General features: G+C 43.6%; 1 long non-coding RNA gene across 1 annotated transcript; it reads right to left on the minus strand.

The window, feature by feature from the left end:
- Nucleotides 1–1,043: 1,043 nt before the first annotated feature.
- LOC133274812 (uncharacterized) lies at nucleotides 1,044–2,746 on the minus strand. The gene is made up of 2 exons (XR_009745288.1): nucleotides 2,081–2,746; nucleotides 1,044–1,296 (listed from the first exon to the last, which is right to left on the minus strand). It is a non-coding gene; the product is annotated as an uncharacterized LOC133274812 (long non-coding RNA).
- Between the last annotated feature and the right edge of the window lie 14,090 nt (nucleotides 2,747–16,836).

Below are 16,836 nucleotides of genomic sequence, written 5' to 3' on the forward strand. Positions count from 1 at the left end.
TTCATGATCTCCAGCCAAGTTGCAGGTTGGAGCCACCTTACTTCTCCTCGCAGGTAGCTGAAATAAAATTGGGAAAATCTACTCTTTCAGAAGAGTAGGGGAGATGGGAGAAGTAGCCTGGCTGCTGCTGTGGCTGTGCAGCTTCTCCTCTCTGAAGGCAGCAGTAGAGCTGCTTGCTCTCTTCATGTGGCAAGGGAGAAAGATGACGGAGGAAAATAACATGGCCGTCTCCTTGGTGATTTATCCCTCATTTACAGCTTAGGGGTTAGAATATATGTCCAGGTGCTAGTGAAAAGGAATAATGTAATTACTCCTGCTGCAAGCACAATGAATCTACCTGTTGCTCTTGCAGGGGGCATCTAATTAAACAAGGCGGGGACTAGGGAAGGAAGAAATTAGTATCAAATACAGGCATCAGAAACCTGCATATAGTGATGAGAAGCTTATTGCATGGTTGTTGAGAGCCTTGCAGGCTCTTTAAGCTCTTACCTTTCTGCTTCTTCCCAAAGTCCTTTAGAAACCCCCAACCCATGACAGCAATCATCCCAGTCTCTGTAAGGAAATGGGTGAACTCCATGTGCATGCAGCCTGATGCTGGTTCAGCCCACGCCGCCCCTGCCACAACCCATGCAAAGAGGTCATGTGAAATCAGAGAGAGAAAAGTAAGCCAATGTGCTGCAAATGAATTTGGCATCACCTGTCAGCTCCACTTTGATGCGCCTGTTTCCTTTTCTCTTCTGTTCAAAGCCTTTTGAGTCTGCCAGCCATGCCACACAGTAGCAGTGCTTTACTGTTAACTAAGACCATGCACCCTATAAACAAAGGGCTTTGTATCAGGTCCTTCAAAAAAAACCCACCAGCAATCCCCAGTACTCCCTGCTTAAGGCTTGCAGTATTTGGCACTGGGAAGAAAACAGCTATACCCAAAACACTGCCCATAGACTGTTGTCACTGTGAGGGGTAATATATGTCCGTGACTTAATTTTTTTCAGACACTCATAACTCAGCAGTGAGAGCTTATTTTTCATAGATCTTGCCCAAGCAGAATGTCAAGCTTATTTTATTACATTTCTGAGGACCAGAATGTATAAATAAAAAAAAAAAAACCCTGCCACTGTTGAGGCCATTTGGCCTGTTGGATTTTAAATAACTACTAGAGTAGTATCTGAAATTTTCTGCCAAGTACATCCAGCATTATTTTCACCAGGGACCCCTAAGAGTTCTTGCTCAATCCAGTTTTGTTAGGCAGGGAGGTATGAGAAAAATCTCTTATTTACCGTATGTATTTCAGGAAACCTGAATGAGAAATAAGAAACAAAAGAAGGGAAATTCAGAGTGACTGATCTGGATATTTCTCCCCTTGTTTCTCATCAGCAAAATCTGACCAGCTCATTTAATGCATTAAAAAGGCCTTTTTTAAACTTTAAAGCATCCAAGATACTGTAATAATACTAAAAAACCTCACACAATAGTAGACAAAAAACCAGATAAGAGCTTTTAGCATGGAATGATAGAAAGCCAATAGACTGTGCACAAAAAGGCATTTCAGCATGAAGGCACTCTGTCCATCACTGGGGCGATCAGCCTTCTGGCTATTTGTTCTGATGACAGCTCTGATGAAACCAGGGCTTTCTGGGAGTATGTAATTTTTGCCACTGATTCCAGCAGAGCCATGATTTGGTTGCTGATGGTTTCAGGCTAACGGAAATGAGAAGTGAGCAGTGGAAGTGGGAAGGTGTCAGTTGTCTGGGCAGATCAAAGCAGCCAGAAGGAGCACGTCAAAACGTCCTTCTGCCAGTGCTGAACAATTTGGGATGGAGGAAGCAGGAGGCCATCTGAGTGGTACAGAGCGTAGGGTTTACTCGTGCCAAGGGGAGACCAGATGAGGGCCAGCAATACCTAAGAGACCAAAAGAGAGTTGTTCCTGGCTCTGAAACAGTGTCTGTCCTGCAGCTGCAATGAATAGGCTTCGTTTTCTGCCCTACTATTTAACAGACTTCAGCCCATTTTGGGCAAGTCCATCCCAAACTTGATGGTATCCAACCACCCTGATATCACCCAGCATCAGCACTGAACTTACACTCGAATGCTGATACCTCTGGGATGGCTGCTCTCACACACTTCATTCTGCAATGACCTCTGTATCTTTAATGAGACTACACAAATCCTTTGCAGGCTTTTTTGCAGTGTGAGACGTGTGGAGCTCTGAAAAAGCCAGGAGTTCCCCTTGCACAGTCAACTAGGCTCAGCTTCACTCATCTCATGTTGTCCTTTATGTCACATGGCTGGCTTGTTCTCCTCTGAGCTCTGTCACAACTTGTCACAAGTACACACATGGACTTGTTCAGCTATAGCAGGAAAAGCAGGACTTTGTGGCAAAAATGGTGAGTTCACAGGAGGCTTCAGTCATCAGATTCATGTAGTCAGTGGAAAGCTGGACTTCAAAAGGCTTATGCGAAGGATGTGCTAATAAAAATGGGGAAGGAGGCAGTGGGAGGGCAAGAGGAGAGGAAGGAACTGATTTATGACGAAGCCAAGGCAGCTGATCTGAAAGAGATAATTATTCTTCTATAAACTGGCCAGGGAAAGGGAAAGCCATTATGTGGATGAATAGAGACAGCAAAAGCAATTCGTCAGCCTGACTGGTTTGAGTGAGTAACTTCAGTTCCTCCTTGTCTCCTTCCAAGTGATTTTTCTTTCATCGTCACATAGGAATGTGGTTTACATTTCAAACTCTCCTGATGCTTGCTTGAGTGAGCAAAGAGAAAAAGGAGGCCTTCTGCATGAATATCAGCCATGGTTTTTTGCAGCAGTGCCCAGTGGTACTACTGAAACTGTGCAAACAGTGTCATTTGTTCCCAGTTTTGGTGGATTTCAGGCTTTGCTGGAAAAGATTCCCTCCCAAGGAAAATTTGGAATTCAAAAAATGCAGCTCAGGAGCAGAATATTTCCTCTCTCTTTTTCTGTGGGTATTGTTTATTTGTATTTTTGATTGAAGTGAACAAAAGCTGGTTTAAAGCTTTCATTTTACAAACCTAAAGACACGTAGTATGAGCCTGCTCTGCATTACTCTTTTGCACTCCAAAATAGCTGTGCTTTTTTCTAAGTCTTATTCATGGGGACAGCTCATCCATATTCTACAGTGCTAAATTCTTCCACTCTCTTTTTAAAAGTAAGAGCCACCTTCAGGACTGGGTATGAAAGCCAGACATGGGAATGGATGGATATGAAATGAAGCATAGAGATGGAGGCAAAGCATAAGAAGAAGTCCCATGGCTCTCCACCCAAGCATGCCTGTACCTCTGCACTACCCCTCATGGCAACCCACCCCAAAGGCGTCCGTCGCCTTAAATTTTAGATTGGATGAATGCCATGAAGAATGTCCTTCAGGGAACGTGTTGGCAGAGCTCATCAGCAATGTCTCTTGCATGGTGAATTCAAACCACAAGTTTTGAAGTTATAGCAGCTTTTGGAAAATGACCCGTCTGACACAAGCCTGGCTTTAAGCAAGGGGAGAGCTTATCCTGCACCAAAGACTGCACACAGCTGTGCTGCACAGCTGCTTTCCAGTGACCCCAAAGAGGAACGGTAAGTGCTTTCTTCCAACTTCTTTCAATTTCTACTCCTGTTAAATGCTTAAGTTAAACTCTGGCTTTATTGGCTACTTAAAGAAGTAATTCTGCGCCCACATTAGTTTTGGCAAGGAAATCCAAGATCAGGTGCTCTTACAGATTCTTTTAGAGGCTCTGACCAAGTTCCTGAGCACTGTCTTCTGTCCCCAGTCACACTTGTCAATCCCCTTTACAGACCTCCTTCTCCCTTCCCTGCAGTGTGGCCACAGCTTCCTAGAAATAAACAGCCTCTTCCAGGGAAAGAGTTTCAGCTGACCTACTCTGATCATCTACCTTATAACTGAATAAATTACATTCCAAAATGCCTGTTGCTCTGGCTGTGAAAGGTGGCAAGCTCAGATGCATCCAGATTAACTGGGCACAACTGATGTAACTTCCTTGAGACCTTTCCTGCAGGAGTTCGGAGACTATGAAGAAATAGCAGAAAAGCTGATGCAAGACTTTGTCACCTTCTTTCTCTTAGGTATGGTACCCAGGAGGCAGGGCAGAGGAATGGTGAAGGGGCATGTGTGGTTTACTTGGTCCCTTGCCTGCCATTTAGATAAGTCACATTTTTAGCATCTTTTGCCTGGATGAGCTCATAAGTGCAAATATTTGCAGCTCCAAATGTGCCTATTCATTATCGAACAGGAAAGCGTAGCTGAGCACTTCTGTCAGAGGCTGGAAATGATAAAAGAAGCCAGAAGTGATGCTAGTAAAAACCAAGCTGTTATCAGAGGAAGGAAAAGGGAGGAGTGGCTTGGGGGGGGGGGGTGGGGGTGGGGGTGGTTGAGGGCGGGAGGAAGGCAAACACCCTGAATTTATTCCTCTGAGGCACAATTAAAACCCTGACTGAAGATTTTCAGGAAGGACTATGTTATTCCCTCTGTTTCATGTGCCACACTCAAAATGAATTATGAATTTGCAACAGAAGGAAGTCTTTTATCCCAGCTTTATCTACTTGACTCAGAGTTTAAGACTAATGAACCTTCAATTCCATTCTGCTTGTGCAAGCCAGAGAAATCTTGACTGGTATCAGAAGGGTGACTGTGGTGTAAAGCCAGGTGTGAGGGGATGGAGAGACCATCACTGCAGCATAGGGCGTGTATGTGCAAATTCAGGCCTCAGGTGGTTCAGAGTGAGTCCAGACATCTGCAGATTAGCTCATAACATCTAAAGTTGTTGCTATACACCCAGAGGGAATGCCCTCTCTTTCAAAGACAGCAAATTCATTTTTTATGATGGTGTGGACTTAGCCTTTTTTTCCCTTGGACCTGCAGTGGAACAAAGCTATTAGAGGTGACTAGTGATTTATAAAGAATAAGCATCTCCCTCAGGCTGGGATAGGAAGTAAGATATTTGGAAATTTAAAGCCAGCTTTATAATGCAGATTCTTTTAATTCCTCTCCCTAAAATGAGAAATATAAAAATGTAGGCATAAAGCATGTAAAGATTCAGATAATCCACAAGAAAAGGAAAAAGCCTGCCTTCAGCTGAAAGAGTACCTGTTTGTCAACCTAAATGCACTTTTATTTAGGGTGTTTAGCCAAATCTGCACCAGATCAGCACCCAGCACCCAATGAAAACACCAATCACAGAGCTTATTCCTCGAAGTCCTAAAACATCTTTCTCTCTGAGAAGGCTGACATACCCCATCCCTGGCTTAAAATAATCATCATTATGTTTCTAAGCAGTCAAGGGGTAGGGAATTTAAAATTCCCTGGGTGGAGATGTTTTCTGTTCACTGAAGGACTTAATCTGTTTTTATTAGGGGTTAATGTGATATTGATTTTGTTCAGGGGAAAAAATATGCTGCCATATTGCAATAGATACAAAGGGTGAAAAGGTTTGGCAAAAGGAGGTTAATAGCAAATCAGTAATTGCCCAACATGTGAAGTTTTTTCTGTGAAGTTAAACATTTTACACTGTTGTTCTTGCGGCCACACGTCTCTTTCTTTACTTTTCCGAACACATTTGTAAGAGAAAAGTAATGTTACTCCTTGCTATGAAGTGTTACAGTTAGGTAGCAGCTGTGATGGTATCAGCCAATATGTTGCTTTTAATGATCTCACTCATACATTACGAATGAGGAAATTTCAAAGAAGGAAAACGTAGCAAACATAATCCTTAACTGTTCAGCTACTAAAGTGAAAGTTACAGTCTGTCTGACTTTCTTGTGTGCAATAACTTGGCATCATGCTTGGCTTTAGATCAGCGTAAAACGGAGATGTGCTCAAACTCCAAGCTGTGTTAATAGGTTTACAGGAGTTAAAAATAAATGGCCTTTAGATGAAGTCCACTTTGTTACACCTCAATAAAAGTAACCATTAATTTCAAAGCAGCCTTTTTGCTGACCAGATCTTAGCCTTGCAGGAGATATTCCGTGAGTTTTGATACATGCATTTAGCACATGGTGGTTCTTTGGGGTGTGCTGCTTAGTTTGCAACCCCTTTTTGAGATGGCACCAGAAAGGAGTGTGCTAAAGGCGCCATGGCTCCTCCATCAGCCATTATCTCTCCATTATTCAGGGCTGAACATCCCAGGGATGTTGAAACACCCAGCCTGACCAGCAGTGCCAAGTGGTCACGCATTGCTGGTGCTGGATGCTGGTGGATGAGGCCCTGTTCACACTGTGGGGGGCTGATGGCCTCACAGTGACTCCTTGGCCTCACATCTCTGCTCGGCTGGGTGCCACTGTCTCTGGCAAATAGGCACTCTCTTCTTGCTGCTCAGGGTCTTGCCTTCACTCTCTTTTTCCTCTCAGTCAGTTCTTTCCCTCCCTCACCTGGAGAATCAGGAGCTGACTGGAAAGGCATCCCATGACATGCTCCAGAAAATGGCATCATTTGTTTTTTCTTCTTAGACCAAACAGGCTGATGTTTTAGCTCTTATCCCCCAGGGATGACAATTGGCTGCAAACTTCTCTGATGCCGCAGAAAACTTCTGTGACTTGCACCCTGCGCTTCCTGCCTTATCACTGCTGGATGTGCAGAAGAGATTATTCCCTTCTGCCTTACAATAACCTTTTGGGTCCCTAAAAACTGACATCCCCACCCCTTCTAGCCAGGCTTTTGGTCATTAGGCTCTTGGAGTGGTTGCTGCCAGCTGGCCTATGCCACATCCCACCACAACCACCCCTGTGCAGAAACCTACCATGAGCACTGAGAACTCCCAGTAAATTACAAACTTACATTTCTTCTTGCCTACAGGCTATTTTGCTAGAACAGAAAGGACGTTCCCAATTTCCTTAGTGGAAGTCAGTTCTTTTCCATCCTTCCACTTTAACAATTCACTAAATATATTGGGATATATCCCCTTTCTTTCATGCAGGATTGCAACACCCTTCTTGCTCAATGAAGGATTTGGAAGATTTTTGCTTGTTTGTATTCATTGCATAACAAAGACCTTTCCACATCCTCCAATTTGAGGGCCGATCAGGTTAGAGAACAGAGCTTCTCCTCATACTCCTCTCATACCATTCAGCTAAAGGCAGTAGAGGTGAACACAGCAGAGGGGAAAGAAAGGAAAAATAGCTCTGTTTAGGAAAGGAGGTGCTTGGAAGACACTTCTGCAGCCTTTGAGCCTGAATTTTCATTGTGTGAAGTCATCTAAAATCAAAGCAAGAATCACAGGGAGAAACAGTACAGGAAATGAACAGGAAATGCGCAGGAAATGAAATTAGATCATAATTCCTTTTACTAGTTTCAGCAAACCATGACTCTAGATGTATTTCTGGGTTCTATTTTTGTGCAAATATTTTTGCTATGGGTGATATACTGCAAGATGGGTGTTCACTGCCTTAGTAAAAGAAAAAAAATTAATATTTACATCTGCTCCAGGAGACTATTTGTGTATGGAGAGCAGCCAGAAGGAGAATCTCAGAAATGTTGATTTATCCCTTTTAGGCAGGTACTCGGAGCTGCTCCTGTCTTCACAGCATGTCACACACTCAAGAGGAAAAAGAAAAAAATAATGCAATCACCTCCCAGCAGGGTTTCCTTGTTCTTGGCATAAGGATTTCTGAAGACAGGATGGGAAACACAATGTACAAAGGAAGAAGAAGAGAAGAAAAGCAGCCCATTTCTTCCTGGTGCTGCACATGGCTGCAGAGCATTCTCACATACATTGTGTGAGCACATAGAATAATATATGTTATGGCTGGTTGCTTGCAAATGTCTGGAGAAACTGCTCCATGGCTGATTTGTGCCAGCTGCTCTGAGACAGCCACTAGACCTACATGGGTGTCCTCTCAGATGTTGTCTCTGCTGAGAATGCCTTATGTCAGACCATGTCCTTCCTCCCCACTGGCCATTCATACCAAGCCAGGCAGTGGACCCTGCAGGGATGTCCTCGACATCTCTACCCCTTTGGGCACCCCATCTCTGCAGCCAATATCCATGTGTCCATATAAATGAACACAGCAGTCATGAGCTCCTCTGTTGGTGGCCCTGATGCCAGGTGGGCTGGGACAGGGGCACCTGAGCTACGTTTGCTTAAAGGAGTGGATCCAGATGGTGCTGGGTGAAGAGCACAGGCAGATCCTGGGAGAATGGGGAGGTCCCTGTATCAAGTGGATTCAGTCCTTCTCTTGAAGCAGAGGATCAAATAGAGATGGCTACAGGGGAAGCATGTACAGTCCAAAGTTTCTGTTGAGGTCACCTCTTAAAGTCAGAGGATGCAAGTTAAGGGCTATGCCTTGAAGCAAGCCACCTGCTCCATCCTCCTTCAGACTCCTTGCAGACACATGACCTTACAGTGGAAATGATCCAAGGCTAGATGTGATAAACTGTGATCATTCTCTTTCTTACTCCTCTTCACTGTTCTTCCTTCTTTTTTATTAAATTCTTCTGCTTCCCACTTGCCACTTTGGGTGAGACAGATACACTTGTAAATTAACTTATTTATACTTTGCTTTCCCATTCTTTGCATTCTATATAACCCCCACAACTAAAACTACGTTTAAGAAGCTTGTTCTAATCCAAACTTTTGACACCTTAACCTGCATTTTTTTCACTCTTCACTGTTATAGTTAGATGCCTTCTAGAGCAGGTGGTTGCCTGATTTTAGGCACTATACTAATATTTACATATCAGGAAAATGGCAGTGTTTAATTCTTCCTGAGAAAAAATATTTTAAGATCTTTAGATGAAAGACATAGGACTTATAAAGAAGACTTTGTGTTCCACTACATACCTGATATGGAAGTACTCAACCCCTTAGTTTTGTACAGGCTCCAAAGGAGGTGAAGGCCCGAGCTGTAGCTGGGCCAAGAACTCCCCCAGGGAACACAAAAGGGAAAGGACTGACATTGACACATATGGGCTTGGAACAGCAGTGATGTGATTAACACATGAATAGTGTGTGGTTTTTCCACGACTCATTTATCAAGGAACAAAGTCGGGTACAAGGAGTCACGTGCACACCTTTCCCATTGTATGCAATTTGACTACAAGCCAACCACTTTATTCAATAAATACAACAGCCTAAGTGAGCCTTCTCTGAGAAATCCCTGATAGGCAGTGTGGCTGCATGGTGGTGATCTCCTCTTGGGCTGGATGCCTCTCAAGGCTGCTTCTTGAGGCACAGAGACCTACTAACAACAGACCTCTGGATGGATCCAATTCGAGTTCTCCCTAAATTGCAACTGGACTGAATGCCAGGTGACTCTCCCTTTGAGGAGGGATACCTCTCAGGGTTTGAGGTTCCTTACCCAAGACAGAGATCCTTCCTTGCCTATGGTGGAGAGACCCCTTACTTGCAACAGATCCTCAGTAAGTGACTGATAGCATGCTGAATTAATACTAATGAAATCCATGTAGCTAATTCCAGTAGACATTAAGCGTTGTCCAAGTGTGAGACGACGATTGAACCTAGACACACCTAAGCTCCATCAGGATTTCAGAAAGTAAACGGGGTCCACCCTGAAACTTGTGTCTCAACATGAGGGTCTCCCTTACTCTTTTTTGCCTTTGGCCACTATGTAAATCATTCTAGCTCATTTCTAACTCAATTTTCCTTTGTGTGTCTTCCAGATAGTAAGTAATAGTGTGAACCTCACTACTGAGCTTTGATAAGTCACACTTTTACAAACTCATACTAAAAACTACTTTTGCTAATGCCTTTGACAGTAATTCTTTAAGTGATTGAAATCGCTCACCTGTGACAATAGTGTCGCATCTACTGTCCCCCACGAGGCTGTGTGGTGCAGACATCTTAGTCCTGCAGACTCCTTGTAGTGTAATGACCTAACAGTTCAATTAAGCAGAAAAAGGAAAAAGAAAAGTCTAGTGAAGTTTTCTTGTTACCAGTAGTTATCTTTGGGTGCTTTTGACGGCTGCAGCACATTGCAGTTCGTCTAACTGCACTCTATCTACCATTTGCTTATGGCATTATCTTGCATTTGCTTCTTCACAGGGAAAATAAAGTACTTCTCTCAGGCTGACAGACAAGGATTCATGTTCTGCTCTTTCAGTAATTTGGAAAATGAAAATATACTGCTTACAGGTTGTGGTTTTTTTTTTAACAGTTCTATATTTTATCCTTTCATGTCAGAAGTGAGACAGATTAATGGCTTCTGGAATTTATTTCCAACGTTGATTTTGTTTTCAAAGTTTTGAGAGCGACAAGACAAATCTGCAGTTCTCTCTCCACTGGGAAAAGGAAGTGGCATCTGTTCCTGCTTTGTCCTCAGCACTGCAAGTGAGGGCATCTGGATCACCATCCATCTTCTGCCCGTGCATGTAGTCAGCCAGCAACACAGGCCATAAGAGCCCTTTTCTGTTCATGTAAATGAAAATTGGCTTGGAAGTTCTCTAATAAATGCTATGGAGCCATTTGCTGAGGGAATAGAAGAGTTTTAAATCGTCATTGCTTGTCCTTGGGACTTGTGCTAAGCAAAGCTTAGCTGGACTTAAAAGACTTCGGCTTCCTGTTCTGGCTGTCACTGTTGAGCTGGCTGTCCCCATGTGGAGATATAAAGCAGGTATGCACAGCTTGTGACTTCCTATCCCAAACAGTATTGATATGCTAAGCTTCACACATGGCCATACTTCCTTACAAGTGAGCTACTGCTTCTGTCTGGTCCTGACGCAAACAGGAAGAAACTCCAGTTTCTAGATGGCACTTTACATGGCTTTCTGGAGACTGCTAATCCAGAATGGTGATTTTCCAGTTACAGACAGCAGAAGATAGTCATAAGACAGAAGACAAACAGAGATATGGAGGGTACAGCCAGGACAGCTTTCCCAGAGCCCTCAGCCAGAGACCAGAGTATGAGGCTGCGTGGAGGGATGAGGGCATAGGCAAAGGCTGCTTCTGGCTGCATTGGAAGTGTTTCACCCTTGCCTCCCTCCTGATAACAGTATGCTGTTGAAGCCAAATCAGATCAGTGTGGAGCTTGCTGTAATGTGTTTTTCTCTGTGAACTGGAGCAGGAAGAATAGAATACCTGAGCTCCAACAGAATCTGTTTGAACTGACTTTCTGACACAACAGATGCCAAAGCATCCCTCGCAGCAATTTCTGCATTTCCAAAGTTTGTAGCTGAGGTGGAGCATATTTTGTAATCCAGACTTGATTTAAGCTCTTCGGGTGATGGTGAATTCACAACCTCCTGAATGAAATTGTTCTAATTATCTCAGTAGTTGAGGATTTCTGCCTTATCCTTGATCAGAATTTATCTGTCTTCAGCTTCCAACTGCAAAATCTTATTATGTGTCAGTGAGATTAAAGTTTTCCCTTCACACAGATACACAGTATAGCATTAATCTGCCCAGTTTTAGACATCTGTGGTGTATGTCTATATCTGCATTAGTTGTCAGTGTTCCTTGTATGGTCAAAGGAGAGAAATGGAGTTGAGCATGATGTGAATTACCTCCCTTAAAATAGATCTCTAGCACAGATGAGATTAACCACGCTGAGGAAGTGCCTCTTTCTTTCAGACTGGATGGACAGCTCAATCAAAATATAAGGAAGGTGAGCCTTCACAGACTAGAAGTAGTAACCACATAATTTAGCAAAGCTATTTGGACCAAGTTATTGTCTAAACTACAAAGGAAGAAACCCTCTATGAAACTGATAGAAACATGAGGCATCAAGAGTACATCCTAGGAAGATTCAACCCTGTTCTTCACTCTGTATCTGCAAATGGTGGCTGATGGCTGGAAATTACTTTCATCTCGCTGCAGAGAGTCAGCACCATGTCTATTTGTCTCATGTCAGCTTTCAAGTTTATACATGTGCAAATTATACGTTTCCAGCTTTCATTGTTTCCGGGTTACCTGGAATTTATCTTGCTTCCCCTCAAATAGATTACATGGAAGAAAGTGTTGATTTTTAAAACCGAGGAAACTAATAGGGTAATATTTCCTTTCTTTGATCTGATTTAAAAATTACTTCTGCCTCAGCATGGAAGAGAGTAGACTATCGGGGTTATACCCAAAGAGAGTTCAAAGCCTGATTTTTCACTTTATGGAGAAATGGGTTAAAATCAGTAAGATTCAACTTTAATTGATTTCCTGTAGGGAAGAGTCTGCCCTATAATATCTGAAAACTATTAGTCAATGTCTCTTTGAAGTATTAAATTTATTATGAAAACCACGAAGATAATCTATTTTAAATACATGGAAGCTTATGTGCTTGCTGGATTATAGCTGTGTATTAACTGTAACACTCACCATCAATGGAACACAGCAGCATTTTCACACTACTATCCTTATTCTGAATCTCGTCTTGCTCCTGCACACTCACACAAATGTACCTTTAAAACGCCGCCTGTCTGGCATTCTGCCCACTTAATTAACATCTCGGGGATTATTATAATGGAAACATGCAGATCTCCTTTGAGAGTACATGCCTGTATAATAGCATCTCTTTATGCTTTAATGTTTAGGACCTCTCTTCAGATGCCCCAGGTGTCTGGCAAAGGGTCCTGGTTTTGGGGTGTTGTTAGTGGGTGGTTTTGCACTTGTCTATGCATCTAGCCATGATCCATCTCCAAGTTACACTTATATTTACTGTGCCTCACACAACAAACCTTTTGGTAGCTCTTCTTGGAGATGTCCTAAGTTTCTAAGGAGAAAAACAGTGTTACCAGGTGCAGACCTCTACAGGTCCAGCAATTGCCTGGACTGTGTCATCTCCAGCTCCACGCTGAAGCTGCTACAAACCACAAGCCAGGCAAAAAGGTGACTTAGTGAATGTCCCTCACCTACACATTGTTATACCACAAAGCAAACAGCTTCTTATTTGTGACTGCAGGCTACATCTACTGATTAAATACACTGAGTGTAAGTAGTCCTGACAGCTCTATCAGTGGGATGTCTAATGGGGGGCTTCAGCCAACCTAGCACAGAAGATAACTGCTGGGATTTTTGCCCAGCACTCATGCACCACTGCTGGCGTGGGATCAATATAGTCAGCGTGTGCATAGGCATGGTCAGATGGCAGCATGCAGGCAGATGGGGAAGGCAAGGAGGGGCCGGTATTGAAATTGTGCCTTATGGGAGGTAAGGCAGAAGGCAACACACTGATGAGACCTGAGCCTGCAGAGGACGAAAAAGGAAGCTTTCAGCTCCTTCTCAAGCTCAGTGGTCCTGGTTGTCAAAGACAGCATTAGTACCATGGGACATGGGACACAGTTGTGGTCCCTGGCTGTGCACTCCAGCCACATACTGGCTGTACTGAATGAGGGCCATTCTTCATCACTCCTTAGCAGAAAACAAATAATCTAGTGACAACAAGTCTCAGATATTACCTTAGTTCTTCAGTCAGGCTTTCTCCTGAAAGTATTTTAGTAATAAACAAAAACACTTCAAAAGCTACCTACAGGGTAAATCTGCAAATATTTGTTCTCCTGCTGATGAAACATGCCTAGGTCCATTAACAGAGAAAACAATTTAATTCCGAGAAATAAAACTACTGAATGATGAAATATTAATTTAGATCATGGGCTTTGTGTCAAATAGACTGCCTTTCTGTTTATGAACTAGGAACAACAGGTTTTTCTATTCATCCTTTTGAAACTTCTCTGGCAATGTTATGAATTGTTAAAAATGGAGATTTGACACTTATATGAGCTGGGGAATTAGTTTTTAATTTTCTTGCTTTAATATATTAAATAAATCAGAGGCTTGTCTCCTATTTTATTTATTGTGGGGTGAATGAAGTTATGGGGAATGTTCATAGCTATGCAAGAGTCTCAGTGTAAAATGAGTGGGGCATGATCAGGCACATAACCAGGGAATAAATTTACTCTCCAATTTCTTTTCAATTTTTGCCCTGTGGATCATTTGAGTTGGAAGAAGTTTCTGTCAAAGTGTTAGAAAGAGGGCATTTCCCAAGTGAGTGTAGACTTCTGAGCACAATTCACTCTTCATCACCTCTTTGACAATGGAGCTTGCTCAGCACTGCGGGATCTGAACTTGATTGTGCATGCACCACAGCACTACACACTGTTGGGGCTGTAAGGAACATGATGCTCTCTGATGGGACAGAGTTTGTGCTACTAAATCCAAAGCTGTTATCTCTAGACATACAGGCCCTGAAAATTCCTCACCCATAGTTTTGCATCTCCTTTACAGGGATATTTTCTACCAATGCTTTTGTATAAATGTGGAATCGAAGATAAGTTGATGTACTCCAGCACCTGGAAAAGCAATGTGTCTGCATTAATAGCATGAAGCTGCAGAGTGGCATTACCAAAGGATGAGGCTGAGAACTTGTATCCTTAGGGTCAGATGTGGAAAAATAAATCTCAGTAAAGGGATGTGCCATTACATTGATGTCCTGGAGAACCAAACTGTTTGATGTGGAAAAATTGTTCTCAGTCATTTTTCCCAGTCACAGCCTCTTCAGATTTGTTTTGCTTGTGTGCCTCATATTTATTCTTAATGAACACAGAGCAGAAATATTCTTCAGGAATAAAACCTGTCCCAGAGAGCTCGGAGAGCTTCTGTACAAACCACTCAATTTCTGAGCTCACAAGTGCCACATAAGGATGGTATAGGCTCTGGGAGAAAGGCAGCGGAGGGTTGAGAAGGAATTTCATCCAAACAGGATAGGTTTGCTGTTCATTACTTGCTCTTGTTTAAAAGGTTTCAGTGTCCAATCAGCACTGAAGTAGCAACACCCCCGAGAAGTATCTGTAACAAACACATCTTGATGAAACTGTTTACAAAATCGTAACATGAAAAATGGGAACAAGTTCTAGAGCTTGGAGGTTTTATTCTTCCTCTTGGTTCGTGTCCTGGGTTCAGCAGTAGCAGTCATGTTTTTCCTTTGTGTTAACTGGTGCAGTGCTGTGTTTTGACTTCTAGCTTGAGAACAGTGTTGGTGAAGCTGATGTTTTCGGTTGTTGCTAAGTGATGTTTACCCTGACCAAGGACTCTGTGAGGCTCATGCTCTGCCAGGGAGGAGGGGAAGCTGTGAGGAAGCAGAGACGGGGCGCCTGACCCGGGCTAGCCGGGGAGGTATTCCATACCACAGCACATCATGCCCGGGGTGGGGGTAACTGGGAGTTACGCGGAAGGACAGGGGCTTCCGGGTGGAACTCGCTTTTCTTGGCCGGTGGTATCGTATTCTCTTCCCTTGTTATTTTCCCTTATCATTGCTGTAGTTGATAGTAGCGGTGGTGATTTGTGTACATTGGTTGCTGGACTGTTCTTGTCTCAACCCGTAGGAGTTGCACTCTCTCGATCCTCCTCCCCGTTCCTCCGGGAGCGGGGAAGGGGAGAGCCCCGGTGGGGGGGGGGGAGACAGACACGGACCTCGATTGTTGTCAGCTCGGCACCACTCACTGGGAGTGAGTGAACAAGTTACCTGACTGGGTTTAAACCACGACAGTTCTTTTTGGCGCCCAACGTGGGGCACGAGGGGTTGAGATAAGAACAGATCTGACTGGATTGATAGTCACTCATCACAATGCCGATTTATTGGCTCTCAAGGTTGTTCCTCTTGATCTCACAGTTTCAGTATATCATATCTTACGTCCATCCGGTATTTGCTGTATTAGTGTTTTTCAAGTGTGGGGCTTGGGCTAAGGTTTTTATCCCATTGTACTTTATGGTAATGACTTGTAATACAATAGAATCATTGATCATGAAACTGATCTGGCTTATGTTCCCAGTGTGGTCACCACCTTTATACTTTGGGAGGTATATGATGGAGGTGCTTAGCAATTACACATCTTTTTTCTCCTTCTCAGGTGCTCAACCTGTGAAGGAGACATCCTTTTACCCTCCTAGTCGTCCCCCCAGACCATTTACATTTGAGAGTTTTGAATTTTTTGAATGGCCTTTTAATGCTGTTGAGACTTGTTTGCTGATGGTGATGGGAATCACCATGCTAACACGCATACAGAGTGTGTTTTGCCCACTACTGATTTCAAGAGTTAAGCAGATTCAGGTTTGGGTCTTGTCTGGGGTCAAACGACGATGTAGGAGGACCGAGAGATTTTCCCTGAGGCTGGACAGCCATGAGTGGCAGGGTGTGTGGGATAGTATGGGCAAGTATCTAGGTCAGTGGGCCCCTCCAGTACTTTGGAATTTCACTACCGAACAACTGCAAAATCCAGAAGAATTAGTAAAACACTAAAATGAGGTGTGTGGTCATTCTGGCCATACCAGAGATGGACAAATCACGGCAACGTGCTGGGGCTTGGCCTATGCTTACAGGGCCTTGTTCAACACTATCCAGCACCTTCAAAAGGAAAAGAATGTCGGCGGATTTGAGGGCAAAGTGACAGTCGCTACTCAAACTTTGGCTGCAATGAACTGCGCAGCTACCCCAGCAGCAAGTACAGCAGCTGCTCAAACTTCAACTGCAACAGACAGCGCGGTTACCCCAGCTCCAAGCACGGTAGCTACACCACCCCCAGCAACAAGTACAGTCGCTACTCAAACCACAGTGATAATCACTGCAGCCAAACCAGAGGACCAATTCGTACCAATATCAGTTGCCCCTGTAGGCAAGAGAACAAGCAAAAAGGAGGCAAAAAGGGTGAAGCGAGATGAAGAACCAATGAATTCACCACCCGGTCCAGAATCTGATCAGGAGTCATCCTCACATGACGAAGAAGAAGAAGAAGAGGTAACTTCTCGACCTCGGACCTCAACCGAGCTGTGGAATATGCGAAAAGATTTTACCCGTCAACCAGGGGAGCACATCATCACCTGGTTACTCCGATGCTGGGACAATGGGGCCTATGGTCACGAACTAGAAGGTACAGAA

This window comes from Pezoporus flaviventris, unplaced genomic scaffold (assembly GCF_033815535.1).
Source record: "Pezoporus flaviventris isolate CSIRO_AGI_PZ_B2104156 unplaced genomic scaffold, CSIRO_AGI_Pfla_v1 ptg000036l, whole genome shotgun sequence".
Taxonomy (NCBI): Eukaryota; Metazoa; Chordata; class Aves; order Psittaciformes; family Psittacidae; genus Pezoporus; species Pezoporus flaviventris.